Source organism: Pholis gunnellus (assembly GCF_910591455.1).
Source record: "Pholis gunnellus genome assembly, chromosome: 8".
NCBI lineage: Eukaryota > Metazoa > Chordata > Actinopteri > Perciformes > Pholidae > Pholis > Pholis gunnellus.
In genome coordinates, this window is record NC_136534.1 from 11,465,088 (window position 1) to 11,482,579 (window position 17,492).

Consider the following 17,492-nt stretch of genomic DNA (forward strand, 5'->3'; position numbering starts at 1 on the left):
GACAATGCTTCCTTGTTTATGCAGCAACCATAAAAACACAATCAGCCACAAGTCAACACTGACTGACTCCAAACAAGCTGGATTACTGCTCTAATTGAGCTTTAATACGCCCTTATTAAACAGGCCGCAGGCCTCGTTAGGCAGTTCATTAAGTCATTTCATCCTTTTATTCCTTCATTAAGTCTCTTTTCTACTCTCTTTTCTTCTCAGGAAGTGTGGGAGTGGTGAGGTCTGGGAGATCACGACCTTAATTCTCTCCAAGACACACGGTTTAATTAACACTGGAGGAATCCTCACTGGCTCCAGACCTCTACACTGGGAATGTACAGGGGAATTGGAGTGCCAAGGTAAGGCACTAAGCTAATGTGTTTTTTACTGGCAATATACACTAATAACCTTTTAAATTACAGCTACCGTGTTCCTTGCATTTATGATGTAATTAGATGTTGTTACTGAATGCATCAAAAATGGATACAAATTATGAATATGTAATTTAGCAGTGTTTGAGAGAAATGCCTGATAATGAACACTGGTTTAATTAAATGTGAGCACATTTCTTTTTTTTTCCCACCAGACCCCAACATGAGGAATAAGTAGTAAAGTAAATGTATAAATACATTGAAAAGTAGACAAACACTGTATATACCGGACTGGGAGATATAAAACTATTCAAAGTTACTGACAGAAGGGAAGTTGCAACAGACAGTTACGTCTGTTGGTACTTCCCCTTCATTATGCATCCAACTATGTGCAGTTTCCCACAGTTGACTCTGACATTTCAGCTACAGCAAATGATACCGTCACAACACTCGTGTGCACATGCAGGTTGTTTACCGGTCGAAACAGGAAATGTAGACCTATGAATTTCATAAACCTACAAAACCAAGTCTGACTGTGAACGTGAAGATGATGAAACACTGATTATTTGAAGTTACGGTAATGCTATAAGTCTTTAAATGTTCAAGCTGTATTTTATGTTTTAGGCCTCATCTGCTTCTTTGGTTTGTACCTTGCAATGAACTTTCTCCTCATTACGTCCCACCGCAGCATGCCCTTTAAACAGAAAATAGTTCGCTTTCAGGGTTTCATACGTTTTGAAATTCAACTTCATGAGGACAAGGTTGTCATGCATTTTATGACAAATATTTATTTTACGCTGAGATTTATCGTGGTTCAGTAAACAGAATAATTGAGACCAGCAGAGAGCAACCAGATGCAAAGGGAAACACACACACACACACACACACACACACACACACACACGCACACACACGCACACACACACACACACACACACACACACACACAAACATACACGCGTCATCCAAACCTGTTTTAAAGATTAGAATCTAAAACACTAAAACTGTCCCTTTGAAGAGTGCAAAGCAAATTGTTCCCCCTAAAGCTGAAAAGTTAAAGATTAAAGTTAGTAACATCTGCATGTTTTTGTGTCTGCTGGTGGGGTGGGGGGGGGATTTCCATATTCAGTGAACTCTACACACACATACCCTTTTCCCTTTTCACATGCCAATAAACAGCACCTGAGCCATTGTTTGCTGAAAGAAAGTTATACACCTGGGAATCTTGAGAGAAACAACATAATGCAGTTTAATATTGAGTATTAACTTATTGTACGAACTTGGATAGTTCTATTTAAAAAAAGGTAAAACAAATAAAAAAGGTAAAAAAAACCACCCAAACAAACAGAGTTGACAGTGATAACATACTGAACCAGTAACACACGGAGACTGGGCCAAATTTAGCCGATCTATTTCATCTGAAGGAGGTGTGTATGTGTGATAGAGTGAGAGAAAAATAGAGATTGTGTGAGTGCGTGTGTCTGCATGTGAGCCTGCCTTTGCATGTTTATTAACGGTTTGGATCCTACTGAGGAGACAGATGTTCATGGCAGAGGTATGCAGAGATGAGACAGTGCCCAAATGAATCCACTTGTGAGTGTGTGTGTTGTGTGTGTGCGTGTGTGAGGAGGAGTACTCTTCCCCATGGAAGTCAGAAAAACTGTCCTTTTCTGTGACCTTTCTGTGTTGTTTTCACGACAGTGTGTGCGTGTGTGTGTGTGTGTGTACTGTATGTTGACATGATTTAGTGCAGACAGCTAAGACTTCCACCTTCAGCCATGAGGTGATTGAGTTTTCTGAAGCTTCAGCAGACGTCCAAACCTCAGGATTCACCCCTGCCTCTTTCTATCTTTTGTTTTCTCCCTGTCTTTGTTGTTTTGGATTTCTTGAACTCCTGTTTCTGTTGTTCTTTCTGTTCTCCTTGCCACTTTGTGTCAGTCATTTATATATATATATATATATACACAGATTCAACATGCATGGACAGTACACTACATTCATATACATACACACACATACAGTATTGCTGACTGTTGATGTTGACTGATGATGCAGATAAATATGCACTCACTCAGAAACACAAGGAAGTGCTGGTTTGGGTGTTATGTAAAATTATAGCTCATGTATTCAATGACACACAAGAACACACACACACACACACACACACACACACACACACACACACACACACACACACACACACACACACACTTACTTGTCAACTGATTAGTTACACAATTAGAACCATAAGTTCCATAAAAAAGCAGAAGCTGCCAACTGTTTGTACCTTTGCAAAGGGAGAAATGAAACTTGTGAAGTCAGTTGAAGCCATATATGAGTTAAGATATTTCACGGTTGGCTGCCTTGTTTGAAAAACACATCCAGCATGATCCAGCACACAAATAAAAAGCTCAGAGCTACCTACCGTTACGTGTTATGTGTTGTTTTTAAAAAGCTCACCATCTGTCATTATTTGAAGGTGAATCTGGGACGTGTTTACAGTAATAAACAATGTGTCCAGTTCTTACATTGTCCAACCACCCCTGTTACTCAATTTAAAATGCTGATTCGTAAAATAAAGAATTGGACATTACATAGCTAAATTGGGTACTCTCCATTTAAATATAATTCAGTCATGTCTGAATGTGGAAATAACGGGGAGACGCTTTAGACAAATGCTGAACCCACAAGATCACCTTTGTCTGCTGTGCAGGCCAACCCTTAGCTGTGTGTTGTAATTGTCTGTAATCGTAGCTGTAGTCTACTCAATGAAAGCAATCAAAGGCAAGCAATTACAAGACATTGGTCTGCAGCCCTAGGGGCAGAACTTCAGATCAGCGGACATACACGTGCATGTGCACAAATACACAAACAGTCACACACACACACACATACATACAGGCAGTTACCCACACATTTCCTGTGTGTTTCATGTAAGACGGTCTTTTCTTCTTTCTCTTCTGTTTGGAGAGGAAGTGCGGGTCTAATGACTTTTCCTTTGCGTCACAAACACTGCATGTGGGAGGCAGACAGCCGCACTGCACGTGTGTGCATGTGAGGACCTTTATGCATATGTGTATCTTCAGGAGTTTGTATTTTTGAGAACATTCTCATTTGTGTGTTTGTGCCTGTGAAAGAAAGTTTTCTTTTTCATTTTCGGTCTGCGTCTGAAAAATAAGTTTTTCTCAGAGGAATTGTACACACCGTGTACATTTGATGTCACCTTGTTGCGCTTGTGGGACACTTCTGTTTGTGCTTGTAATGAGGCGTGACCATGTAGTACTGTTTGAGCGTGCGCTTTGCTTTTGTATGTGCCTCTTGCTCAGTTTTGTAAACACCGCTACCACTGAGACCTCACACACTTTGTATAACTCACTGTTTTTCCTCTAGCACTCAAACTCTCTATATCGATCCTAATCCATATTTTATTTCTTATGAGAATTACTGTGGACCGAGCTGAAATCTCAGTAATTATTTGTTGTAGTGATGTATCCTATATTTATGAGGGTTGCTTCCAATGCACCTCGTGTCCCATAGCATCATTTTAATGCTTTGATGGAGAATTCTATCCCAAAATGCGAAATGAGCTGTCAAAAAAAGTCAGCTTGTTGACATAAAACTTTAAAAAAACTTTAGAAACATTTTCAGGGTTTCTTTGCAAGTGATGCAAAGAAAATAACATACTGCGCCCCGATCAAATTCCTTCACTCATAAAATGGATAATAAAAATTGATTTAAATTTTAAGAAAATAGAAACAACAATTGTGGTATATATGCCACACCACGTCCTTTAAACTGCAGTGATGGTTAAAGACATTCTGTGTATATTTGGCGATGCAACCCATGAAAGTATTAGAAAAAATTACCTTTGGTTTTGATTTCACTTATGATGGCATGTCAGTCTTGTCTAACATTACCAACCCATATTTGTTACTAAACTCTCAATGTAAACATAACACTGATGAGTAAACTCCTAAATAATGAGGTTCAGTGATGCAGGGCTCCCCGTGACTAAATATTCCCGCAACCAAAACTGGCTCTGTTCTGTCCCATGTTGGGTTGAGATATTTCAAGCAATGTCAAACAATCAAGTGTCTAGCTCAAAACCACGTCTCCAAAAGTGTGAATAAATCTTCATGGGAGTGAAACAAGGTTAGCTAATCCAGCAATGCTTGGTTCCCCATACAGTTGTGAGTTTGCACAGTTCATCTGGGGCCACATGGAGTGTTCTGCACAAAACGAGTACCCATTCAAAGACCAAGGTTGATGTTTAGCTATAAGCAAGGCACTGTTGAAACATTATTTTAGGTGAAATGAAAAACAGAATCAAAAACAGCCTTTTGATTGGATCCAAGGCCTTTGCTGAACTCTTCTTCCAAACTCATCACTCCCCTTTTCTACCTTTGCACTCTGGAGCCAACTCCATCATTTCCCTTACTATATCTTACGCTGATGGACACCCACTCTCCTTCTGCTTCCTTTTCTTTCTCCCTCCCTACTTTATCACTCCATCCTCCTCTTTTTTTGACATTCCCAAACCGTGAATCTCTAATCTTTGTGTTCTCTTCCATGTACATTTTCCCTGTGCATTTACTCACTGCCTTCACATCCCTCTGTCTTTCTGCATCTCTCTCTGTCGCTTTCAAATTTGGTTTATTTCCATCTTAAATTATGCTTCATTGGCTTTAGGATGACAAATATGTTGACACTAAGTAACAGAAGAAGAAAAGCAAGCATCAGAAGTACAACAAGAAATCATTCATTTATTTTAATCAGCTTGTGCACTGTCATTCTCCAACCAACACAAATTTAGAAAATGGCGCAACACTAATAATGACAATATACCGCAATCATGAATGTAAAAAACTACATTTGATAGTGACAACGTGGTATAAAGACCCAAATAACTGTGGGTGGCAGGGAAAGTGGACCGGACAAACTAACACAGGACTTTCAACCAGGAGACCATTATTTTTCAAGTTACACCGTTTTTGAACTTATGTTAGACTGCTTGCATTTCACTTAGTTTACGTGGTTATTTTAATCCCAAACTGTAATGTATTTCCAAAACCTAAGCAAGTGTTTTTGTTGAATTCAGACGTGAACCCCGCGTTTACTGCGACCGTAGTGGAGCGCCATAGCTTGACGCCCTGGGCTACCCAGTCCTCAAGTAAGTGGCCCTTCCAAAGGCAAAAGGGGGTCTGACCAAGCATCAGTATGTGATGACTTTGAATGTGACCGTTTTGTTACCTCTGTATATGCAGTTCATTAGTAATTCTACGATGTATTCTCAATCAACATTACGTGATTTTGTTGTATGTTGTGTGTAATTCCAGCTGATGGGCAATGTATTGGTTTTTGAATATTGACTCATTTTAGCTCTTTGAGTTACCAAATTTCTTCACAGCAGTTTAAATGATGACTCGATGACTCGAGTTTTGCCTCTTTGCGAGGAACATGTAAAGCGAGTTTGTTTTATCCTGCTCCCCTCCGCTCTATCTTTGTTGCTGTCTTCAGCTCCCTTCAAAACCCCTTCTCCTCCAGCTTCACATCATGAGCAGTGAGACTACCGTTGCAGTTGAGTTGAGTTCAGTTGAGGTCAGACAGACAGTGTGTGCTGCCCCGGGGAGATACAGGCTGGCTACCAACCAGATAAGTTGGAAGGCAATGTCCTGGTATTTCCTCTCTCCCTCTCTCATTTCTGAGAGCTTGTTGCTCCCACTGAGCGACGAAAGCTCAGACGAGCTCCTCGGAAACCAAATCTGACCGTTAGAGCAAATAATAATGATAATAAATTAAGTACATTCTGTCTCTCATTTCCCGATCACTTTCTCAGCCTCCCTCACCATCTCATCTCCATGTGCACACGCAGACACACAGTCTCACACACAGATTTAAATGATTTATTCATGTCAGCATAAATTACAGCAATAATCTCTGTTGTCCCATAAGAGAATCAGATACTGGTGCAGTTGGTGTTCTAGCATTGATGTGTGGTGGTGCCTCCATGCCAGCTAATTTTGATCGTTGTGTGTCTGGGTGTGTGCGCGCATGTGTTTGTTTAAACTCACTTGGCTTTCCCTAACAAGTTTGATCTGAGTAAACAAGGAGCCAGCCAAATAACTGTGGAGTGAGAGGCAAAGACACAGGGTCAGAGAGTGTGTGAATCAGTGAGACAGGCAGAGAGGCAGAGGCAACCACTTACTCAGGCTAAACCCTGAAGTCATGGACAGGAAGCTGATATTTTCCCAGACTTACTTTACTCTTTTTTTTGGAGTCTGATCCGACAATTGTAGCTTCCTCTGAGGGGCTAATAATACAACAGAGCCATTGTGCCATGCGTCGTTTCCCTTCGCCTGGTTTAGCAAGAGAGAAGGCGTCTGCATGAAATCTTTCCACTCCCAGTGTGGTTGGGTGGAGCTTTTATTGCCATCAGATTGGATTGTCACACCAGATCGTAATAATGCACTATTATAGTCTGGCTCGGAGGAATATGAATACACAGATACACAGTGCTCGAGCTAGTAGCCTCAATAGGCACTACATTCCCTGTGTCCATCTTGTACTGGTGTTTTAGTTTTTTCTAAATCAGTTATTTTTAGTTGTGCAGAAAGTGTGAATTATGGGCGAATAATTGCAGTTTTCTATTGACTTTATATGCAATCGTGCTGCCTAAAACATTTGCTTCCTTGGATTTCTGTCAAATCTGCCAGAGTGATTGGATTAATGTTTGCATTATTGGTTGTTTCCAATACAACTTGTTTGAAGAATGCATAGGATAAACCAGTGTTGTTATTTCACCCAAATAGTATAAATGAGATTTGGAGTCCATGGGTCCTACGAGACCCAAAATAAATGTTGCAGATATACATTAACTCTCATGTAGATGGGACTGGGTGGTCATCATCATCATCATCATCATCATTATCATCATCTTTGAATGAGTTTTGTATGACATTTTCTATTGCTATTGCTGGACTTCTACTATTATTAATGGTACTACATTGTCTTCCTGAAACTGAATGCATCCAAATCTGATAAGCTAACTACTTTGGGTATTGTATAGATGGCTTCCTTCTGATAACAGTAAAACTAACAATGCTGATCTGAAATCTGAAATCTGATAGTTAACATCTGTTTTTTATTGCGATTAGAAACAACTTTGAGAAATAAGAACGATTTGTATCAACTTTTGGTTCTCATCGCCTTGGGTGCAAGGTGTGTTTTAAAGGTTGCTTAGTAAACAGGGGAGTAACTGCATTAGCATTTCTTTAGATTAAAAACATCCATAGTGCTTTGTGTCTCATTTGTCCTGTGGGACTGGGCCGAGTTTTATTAGAAACTGTGTTGTGAGCAGGTGTGGCATGAAAATAGTCCCACACAGACTTAAAGGCTGAATGTGAGATGAAATTACTTGTTAGATGGATGGCTTTTGTAGTGTTCTTGACACAGCCTTATAAAAAATATAAGAGATCTTGCAAATGAAATATTAACCCTAGCATTGCTTTCCTAGTCACTCCGTACCTATGCTCCACCTGCACTGCATCGAACGTGTGGGCTTTTATACGGTATAATGTTTTGTTGAATTTTTAAACACACAAACCTTCACTTATTATTCACCTTTCCCAGACACACAAATGATCAATGGTGGGCTGGGAGATGAGATGATAATATAAAATCACGAGAAAAGCATTACTCTTACATGCGTAGTGAGAAAAGAGTCGTTTTTATGACCCAGACAGTGCAACATTAATAAGACAAATCACCGTGTATCCCAGCTTACCCTTGATCATCCACACAGGCAAAGCAAAGCCTGTCTGGTCAGGTTGACCCGTTTGTCTATCTCTGTTTGTGCGTGTCTGGGTGTGTGTGACTATAGCCTTGCATGCATCCCTATCTGTTCATCTGGCTTCTGGCCTGTCATGCTGTTTGTCTCACACGTTTGGATAACCATGCATCTATCATTTTATCAGTAAGTCTATCAATTGGTGTGTGTATGTGTGTGTCCATGGGTGAAATGACCACTGAGTTTCCCGCTGTGTCGACCACATGCTCTACTCCATTCTCCTCACCTCGGGTCCTCCTTTTTAACCCACCTGGCCGCTCTACCTTGACCACCCATGTTGTTCGGTCTGGCCTGGCTTTTTGTGTTGCCCTGAGCGATCTTATTAGTCTGACTCTTTCATCCTCGGGGCCCCATGTGGGGTCCCTGCAGGTGAAAATGGTGCTCCATGAAAACAATTCCTACTGGGAGGACTAAACAAATGCAAAGTGGCATACAGGACATTTTCATACAAATGCATTTTGCTACTCTCAATTGCAAATGCATATTCCATACTAGTGACTCAACAAGTACAAAAAAAGTACTATTCTGTTTCATTTTTATGGCATCTCTGTGTCAGCAGATAACAATCTTGTGACCACAGAACAACCATAGATTTCCACCTTAAGTGAACCAACAAGGCAGTGAGCACACTCAAATTACTACATGAAAAATAAGTCCATTCTGACTATTACTAACCCAGTCATTTGCCCAGAGCACAATCCTCTATCCTCTCCCTCCACCTGATCTCAACTCGTTTCTCTCTCGCCACACAGCCACATTCTCCAGCAGTCAGAGACAATAAAGGTCTAATTTGTCTTGGTCAGAGCTTGTGAGCATAAATACCTGACCAGTGAGCCCTGTGGTTAGTGGAAGTCTAGGGGAAGTGCATGTCTCTCTGTGTATAACCTTAGCTGTCTCAATGCATGACGTGTTTTTTTTTATGTGAACATGTGCGAGGTTGTGTGAGGATTTACCCATTTGTCTGTGTGTGTGAGTGTTTTTTCTGCCTAGGTCTCTTGGCTTATCTCTTCTTATTATGGCGCTAATTACCAGGGTGTGGACTTAAAAGGACAGAGGTTTTTAGTTCAGAGACAGAAGGTTGGACTGACGTGTTCCAGTCCAGACTAATCTGGATGATTAGGTGCGCCACAGTGACATAGAGTGAAAAACAGAGGATTTGGCAGGGGGATTGTTTTTGCTGTACCTGCTTCCTTCCTCTGTTTAACAGTTTACAAAGGATTCCAGAAAAAGACGAAGCAGTTTTGCAAAAATATCGAGACAAAAATTGGAATCTGATCCAATTACATTACACGGCCCCTCTTTTCGCTGATCAAATGATTCTCTTTCAGTGTGCTCGTGAATTCTTCAAGGTATGTTACAGATATCAACTTCATCCAAAACAATTGAAATAAGTGCTTGCACCTCCTTGTCCTGCTGTGAACATTCACTTGTGCCCTCTTTAAACTTTCTTCCAGTATTTAAGGGGCAGACGCTAGTAAAACTACGCAGCTGTCTGCCCTCTCTCTTTCTCTCTGTAAACCAAGCCAGCTGTCTGCCCTCCACCTCTGACCTTGTTTTGATGAATACTGTTGTCTGTGTGTGTGTGTGTGTGTGTGTGTGTGTTTGAGCGCACACATACACATGTGCGTGTGTGCATACATGTCAATGGGCTTTCAGTGCGACCCTTGACCTTTTTGTGACTGACAGGCTAAATCTAGCCACCCTGCCTCTTGCTCTTGTTCTCGTCTCCTTTTCTCCCCTCTGTTTCCTGACTGATAGCCTGTCAGTGGGACAAGCACTCAGGCTCGGACATTATGTGTGTGTGTGTGTGTGTGTGAGGGTGGAGTGGGGGTTGGGGCGTTGGGGGTTGTGTGCCAGTGAGACAGGGAGGGAAAGAGAGCACGTTCAAGTGTGTGTTTGTGTATAGGTGAAGGTGTGTGCACAAGCTAAGGGGGTCGCAGAGGAAGACACTGTCCAGACATTTCAAAAATAACAACCCATATAGTCGTGAAGTTGTGTGTTTGGTTGTGTGTGTGTATGTGTGTGTGTGTGTGTGTGTGTGTGTGTGTGTTTGTCGTTGCAAAGAGTATCTGGTAATTATTTAGTCAGGCTTTGACCTTTGACCCTGTCCTTTGACCTCCCACATCCTGTTCAACTGGAGAGAAGATGGACACACATTCATACATATGCACACACCCACACACACTCTGGGGTTTAAGGGGGTTTGTGTTTGTGTGGGCTGGGAGTAAATTCAGAGGTTTAGCGATTTCACCAATGTGAGTAGTTCAGGGTTGAAAAACACGACTGGACTATCAAGGAATGTGTGCAAAATTGATCAAACATGCCTCAGAGATACTGTTAACACACACATTAAGTAGGAGAAATAGAGAAAGGAAGTAGTTGTTATTGAAAGTTTTTGGACAATTACTGGCAATAACATTACCATTTATTGATTACTGCATGCACCAGGGTTTTGTTCATTCATCAAAAATACCCCAAATTAAAAAAAAAATTATATTGCCTTGGCCACCAAGTTTTTTTCCCGACCAATACAATAAAGGAGAAGAACAGCAGCAGGAGTTCGCTCTGGGCTCTTTCCCTGCTGGATTACATTACTTCGTTCTTTTGTGATAACTTCTACTGAGAGCCTTATATTAGCCCTCGTTATGCCTGTCTAAGCTTTGTGTATTTGTGTGCGTATGTCTATGTGTACTAGGTAATAGCACCAGTGTATGATGTTTCCAGTTTGTTTTATGTTCTATAACCATGTGCTGTATGTCCATTTGTGGTGTGTCAAATATATATGTACAGTATGTGCAAGAGAAGGACACTCTTAATTGTCTCTTTTTTACAGCACATTAATGACAATAATTGTTTCTTTTCTCATCTCTTAGATACATTGTGTCCTATCCCCAGGACCCCCTGGCTGCGCAGCTATAGCCACTGACGATTAAGCAACAATGCAGACAAAAATGAAGGTATGGTGGCCTCCCATTTTTATGGTTACTACTGCAGTGCCTGTTCGAACGGGCCGGTCGCTTGGCCTCCGTTATTGCTGCTTTCTCGGGAACCGCTCATCAATAAAACTTCACGCTCACCACTGAACTTCCTTGGGTCACTAAACTATACACCTGCCATAGCTGCATCCCCTAGCAATGTTGACGGAGAGCGCGCTGTACCCAACATGCCGTTTGGCAGTGAAACAGTTAATAGGGCTCCCCTCTCAATACACTACACAGTGTGCACATAACGCAGTGTTAATAAATGTGTCCCATACACCTCAAGTGATCACACTTGACACTGCACGTCCTTGGGTGCTCAGTGATACATCCGCCAAGTGGGAAGTTGATCAGATGAAAGGTTGTCGAGAAAAATCAAAGGATGGACGGACGGACAGAAAGACAGAAAGATACTCACACACATTTCAGTTTGATGGATGGATAGTAAATCGATTATATGGTAAATCTGGTTATGTTTTTGCTTTGATCAGACTTATAGAATATAGTAACTACACTAGTTATAAGTGTCGTGGTTGCATTGCCGTAGCCATATCTCAACACTGCAAATATCCCAGCAGTGATAGCGGCAAATATCCTCACGAGATGCTTCAAAACAAAACATAAAAAAGAGAATGTATAGTCGCATGATGACATTTATTTCACCAGTGTTCCCAAGGTATCACACATTAAAACACACACAATAAAACAGTGCAGCAGTATAGAAAACAAAGTAAAAACAATAAAGATACTGCAGTGAAGTGGAATTCAATAAAATCACTTGAAAGCGTAGACTCAATTATGGTGAGGCTTAAGTTTAGCTGGAGGGGAAAACTTTGTTTTTTACTCCTGGGGCTGGGTGAATGGGTTGCTTGGGTGAGATATTTGTCTGGGCAGTGTGTGTGTGCGAGAGTGTGTTAGTGCGAGTGCGCGAGTGTGTATGTGTGTGAATGTTAACGGATGTCTGTGTATGTAAGCCACACAGACCCTATCCTTAATTCCAGGGTGAACTTGGACTTCCTCCCCTTTCAAGTCTTCTTGTCAACACAGACTGACACGAGACGTTTCTAAATGAGTCATCTCTCTTTCTCACTCATTCTTCCTTCCTGAGATGTTTGTTGTTCTTATAATATCCTTCTATTGTAAACAGCTAATTTAGCAGCTACAGCATATTTCAACTGTTATTTGGCCTATAAATGACGTGATTGCATCTTTTAAATGATTCTGATGGCCTGCATTTTGATTTGTGGAAAGGAATAAACATGGTGGTGCCGTTTATTTGTTGATTTTATTTGTTTAATGCCAGTGTCCCCTGGTTGTATCTTTGAGGGTAAACGTTTGGGCATGTATTTCTCTCTGTCACACTGTCTTTTATGATACTACCAAAAGGAGTTGCCAAAGTGAGAGATATTCAAAATCCTACCCATAAGGGGCTTAAATATAATTATGGCAACTGTAAGTCTTAAATTAGCGTTATATTACTCTTTAGATTTTTTGTTTCGTAACCTCCTCTCTCTCAGAGCAATTTCCGTTGTCACTTTACCTACAAAAGAAAATTGCAGTACATCTTTATATCGAATATAGTGTTGACCGCCCACATGGGATGCTCTCAAAGTTCCCAAAGGTGTTAGTTGTCAAGCCTTCAGCTGTGTGCTTGTTCAATGTCACCTCACACCAGACCTGACCTTGGTGGCTTTTCACCTTTTGAAGGGTGAACTTTAACCTTCAGAGAAATGACCTTTGATCTTAACAGGTCCTAATAGTGCAGAGAGGACTGCTGGTGACAGGAGACAGATGGAAACACACATACATGTAAATGCAGATACACATGTGCTAGTGCGCAGACATGAGACACTCTAATAGAGTGGAAAGCTTGGCTCTGTAGGCCTGAGGAGTGACAGGAGAACCGTGGGGACACACACAGACAGAGCTCGGCTTACACAGGAAACTGCTGAGACATGCAGGTCATGTCTGTTTCCATGTTTACGCACCGAGCAGGCTTAGAAAGGCAGACCAGCACATACGCATTCACTGCGTAATTAAATTCTTTGTTTTGTGTGCTGTTGGACAAAGTTTTGGCGAAAACAGCATTGTTTGCTTGAAAAAGTGGTAGCTGGTGTTGTCTACCGAGGACCACAGGTCAGCTTGACTTTGTTTTATTACTGTTGTTTGAGAACATGTATGCAAGTGTGCACAAACTCTTAAGAACATGCATGAATACTGCACATGCATACACCTTACCTACAGTAATTGAGTTTTCTGAAGGTTAAACTGGACACAAACTAATCTGTTTTGGCCTCCAAGGGCAACCCTCTCCTGAAATAATGAGCTTCGTAGTTTACCCTTTACTAAACCTCCCCAGTAGACCACAGATGGCCTTTCAATTACCAGGCTAAAACATGCAGAATGGCAATGCATGGCATTATCAATGGACATGCAACAGGGACCACCTTCTCAGCAAGCAGGCGAGCACACACACACAAACACGCACACACACGCACACAGACACACACACACACACACACAATTGCAGACATGCTCAGGCACATGCTGACAAATACACAAGCATACGGTGTATGTATACACACTTGCATGTGTGGACACGCACACATAGAGCCAGATTACTTTGCCTATGTGCTTACCAAGCAATCTTTGTTGGGGTCACCACTCCTCACCCCTGCAGTGCAGCAATCTATAAAGCCAGCCCTCTGGGACACAGTCAAGCCAAAGTGTTTGTAGAGTGATCTGAAGTTAGTTTCTGTGCTGCTGTTGCAGCTGCTGCTGCTGCTGACTGGTCTACCTTCTACCGGAGGTTTCAGATTAAAGATAAATGGAGTATGCAGCAAAAGAAGACAGACTGTGAGGTTTTTTTTATTCTATCAACTCATCCATGTGACATCAGGCCATTTTCTCTCTGATTTGCCCTGATAACTCTTCATCACTCACCGTGTTACATTAGACAGGTCGTTAGGAATATCCAAAGTAAGAAAACAGACCTTTTAGAAGTTGCTGCTAATTGTGGGCGAGTTGACCAACAGCTTCATTTATCATGATCTATTATGAAAATAACATATGTGCACTTGTTCATACAATATTTATAGAATATATGCTGATAGATGGAAAAACAAATCATGATGGGTAACCTCTGTAATCTTTACATCAGTGTGACAGCTAAATGTTACTTTTGGATGCTTTTAGTGATGTTTGCCTGAATGTGTATTTTTTCAAATAGGCTCATTCTCTGACATGATGAGATGAGACAGTTGTGAAAAGCTATATGTATGCAAGTCCTACTGTTTAGGAATATATAATTCTCTATTGATATGCTAAAAAGACATTTGGGATTTTGAGGGTTTTAAAGGCAGATATCCAACAGGGATTTGTGGGCTAGCAGAGGGTAGCTGCATAATCAGCTCCACCATCAGCTAACTGATGTTCTGCACACTAGAGATGGGATTTCTGGGTCAGTGTGTGCATGTGTCTGTGTGCGTGTGTGTGTGTGTGTGTGTGTGTGTCTGTGTGTGTGTGGCGGTAGTGGTGGGGTTTTTTCCTTTTATCTGCATGAATGTGTGCATGTCTGCATGTGTCCTTTCTGCATGCGTATGCATGTGCGCTGTCTACGTCTGTATGCTAATCTGTGTGTTTATGTGTGTGTGTGTGTCAGGGGCTGCGACCTCTTTCCCCACAGGGAGGACAGTCCCTGTCTCATTAGGAAAGAGAGACTGAGTGAGACAGACAGATAGACAGACAGATGGGAAGGAAGAGAACAAACAAAAACACAGAAGATGGGGGGAAAGAAACACAGGGAGCAGCAGTGGAAAGCAGGCATAGAATGTATTAGGGGGTCAAAGGTCACTTATCCATTACCCCAATGAGCAGAAAGGGCCATGGCAAAGGAGGTCATGTAGTTTTCTTATTCACACACACACACACACACACACACACACACATCTCCCACTTCCCTCCATATGATATATGTCACAATCCAGACTTGACTGTAGTTTAATTGGATCAAGAGGCTGTGTGGGTGTTTGAGGTTTAGGAAACAGGGGAAGAAGGGGTGTGGGGGTAGATGGCAAAAGTGTGCGTGCTTATATAGACAGAAAATTAGATTGTTCAGTTCCATGTGTGTATAAATGCACCCAGGGCTCTGTCTGTATATGTGTGTGTCGGTGTCTGTGTACGTGTGTGTTTGATTACTCAGATCTTAAGAGTCTTCATCCAGCCTGTTTGGCTATATTGACACAGAAGGCAGGTCAACATTTCTTTTAAGTTAGAATAAGGGTATGGTATCTTTTATTTTCTTCAGACAGAGCAAGGTTTATGTAAGAACAGAGAGAAAGAGGAGGGAGGGGGGAAGAAACTATAAGAGCAGCTATAAGTCTGAGAAAATCAAAGGACAAAATGTAGCTCTGGTTATTGTACACACGTATCATAATCAAGTCATTAAAGGATATTGAAGTCACACTTTGTGGGAGAAAGAAAAAAGGACTGGGGGTGAGAGAGAGGCAGAGGTTGAGTGATGGGAGAAATGCTGAGTGAACGTCATGATAATCCCGGAAAAAAAGAATAGCACTGAAGTACAAAGCAACCACAACTGAAGCCCTAAACCTCAAGGAAGCCCACCACCTTATGATTACAGAGCCATGCGGTTTATCTGGCAGGAGGTTCTTATATTCATTACAGTCATAATCTAAACTCCTCCTGTGTTCATCTTACAAAATGTAGGCAAACACATGCCTAAAAGATCAGGTTCTTTAACATTTGTGACTTTTACGTAACAAAGCTCTACTCATATTGCTGAGCTCGAGACATTTACACTGCCGACTTGAATGCAGATACCATGCCGTTGGATCACTGCATATGCTTTTCATCTTTGTGCCTTGCCTCTTAAGAAAGTGAGAGATGGAGGGGTTAAGGACGAGAGAAAGATCGATGGATATAGAGAGAAGAACATGCGGAGAAACAGCCGAAGGGAAACAGAGCGTTGGAGCGAGAAACAGACAGGGGAGCACAGACCGGGATGGAGTGAGAGTCAGAGACGGAAAAAAGAGAGGGAGAGAATTAAAGTAACCACAACAGAAGCCCAAAGCCCACTAAGTCCCCTTCTCCTTATGATGGTGGGGTGTGGTGTTGGGGATCTGGCACAACTTCCTACAGTACAGCCCCTCTCTAAACATCTCATATATACACCCAGTCAGAGACAAAGTCACATCAAACCACATCACAACGTTTGTCCATATGTGTGTGTTTGCTCGCAGGCTCACAGAAAACATACGCTGCCTGAGCATGTCAGAGCTGTCTCTTGATCTCATCTGTCTTTTTATTGCCTAATCCCTCTTCTCTTCTCGTTCCTCCCTTACTCCTTACAGTATGTAACCCCCATTTCTGTCCCTCTTCTTCTTCCCTCACCCTCCAACACCCCTCTCTACTTTTTCCCTTTAGAATATAACCTTAGCTGCTCCGGCAACAGACGATCCTTTTCATTCAGGCCAATAAAGGTTGTGCCTTTTCCTACCCACGCACACATCTGTCTTTCTCTTTGGGTTTGATATGGGCCTTTGCTCATTGAACCTTACAAAGTGTTCCCGTTTGCCATAGATGAGTTTCAGCCAACCCACCATATGGGTCATTCATGCACTCTCCCAATGGGTTGAGAGTGAGACGCTGGTTTGCTCATGAATGTTTCATTCCGGTTTACATAACAGTGGCTCAGCTCTTTGGTAGCACACACTGAATGTATGATTACAAAATGCTGTCTGTTCCTTCTCGTCCTCGTCTTACTCTGTGTCTGTCAGTCAGTCAGTCTCTCATACGTTCTCTGTCCCTTTAAATTGGCGTCTCCTTCGCTTTCTGTCTCATTTTTTTTTAAATAACATGCAATCAAGACATATCATCATCACATTGCACCCTCTCTCATTTTGTTTTCATTTCAACCTGCCTTATTGGCATGACAGTTTACATTTGTGTTAAAGCATTTATGGAGGGAAATAGTAGATAAAGGAACAGAAAGACAGTAGGCATAACGAAATATGATAATTGTAAAAATAATAATAATAATTATGATCTCTATACACGCAGTAAAACTAAATAAAGATGACTGGAGTAAATATGAAACCGTACAAATCTGCATCAAAGTAAACATAATGACATACGCTGAAGAATATCTTCAAAAAAGAAGTACATGTTTATTCAAGTGCATCCAGATAAATGTACACACAGTCCTAAATCAGATTAAATATTTGGGAAGAATGTTGAATAACAGTTATGATACATTTCAACAGGTAGAAATAGTTTAGCTTGAGATGGAAT

General features: G+C 41.4%; 1 long non-coding RNA gene across 1 annotated transcript in view; it reads left to right on the top strand.

Moving 5' to 3' along the window:
• The first annotated feature begins 210 nt into the window (after positions 1 to 210).
• LOC306700324 overlaps positions 211 to 17,492 on the top strand; it is a 45,077-nt gene continuing 27,795 nt past the window's right edge. Inside the window, exons 1-2 of the long non-coding RNA XR_013767202.1 lie at positions 211 to 347; positions 11,079 to 11,162. This is a non-coding gene — a long non-coding RNA (uncharacterized lncRNA). The remainder of the gene's footprint in view (positions 348 to 11,078; positions 11,163 to 17,492) is intronic.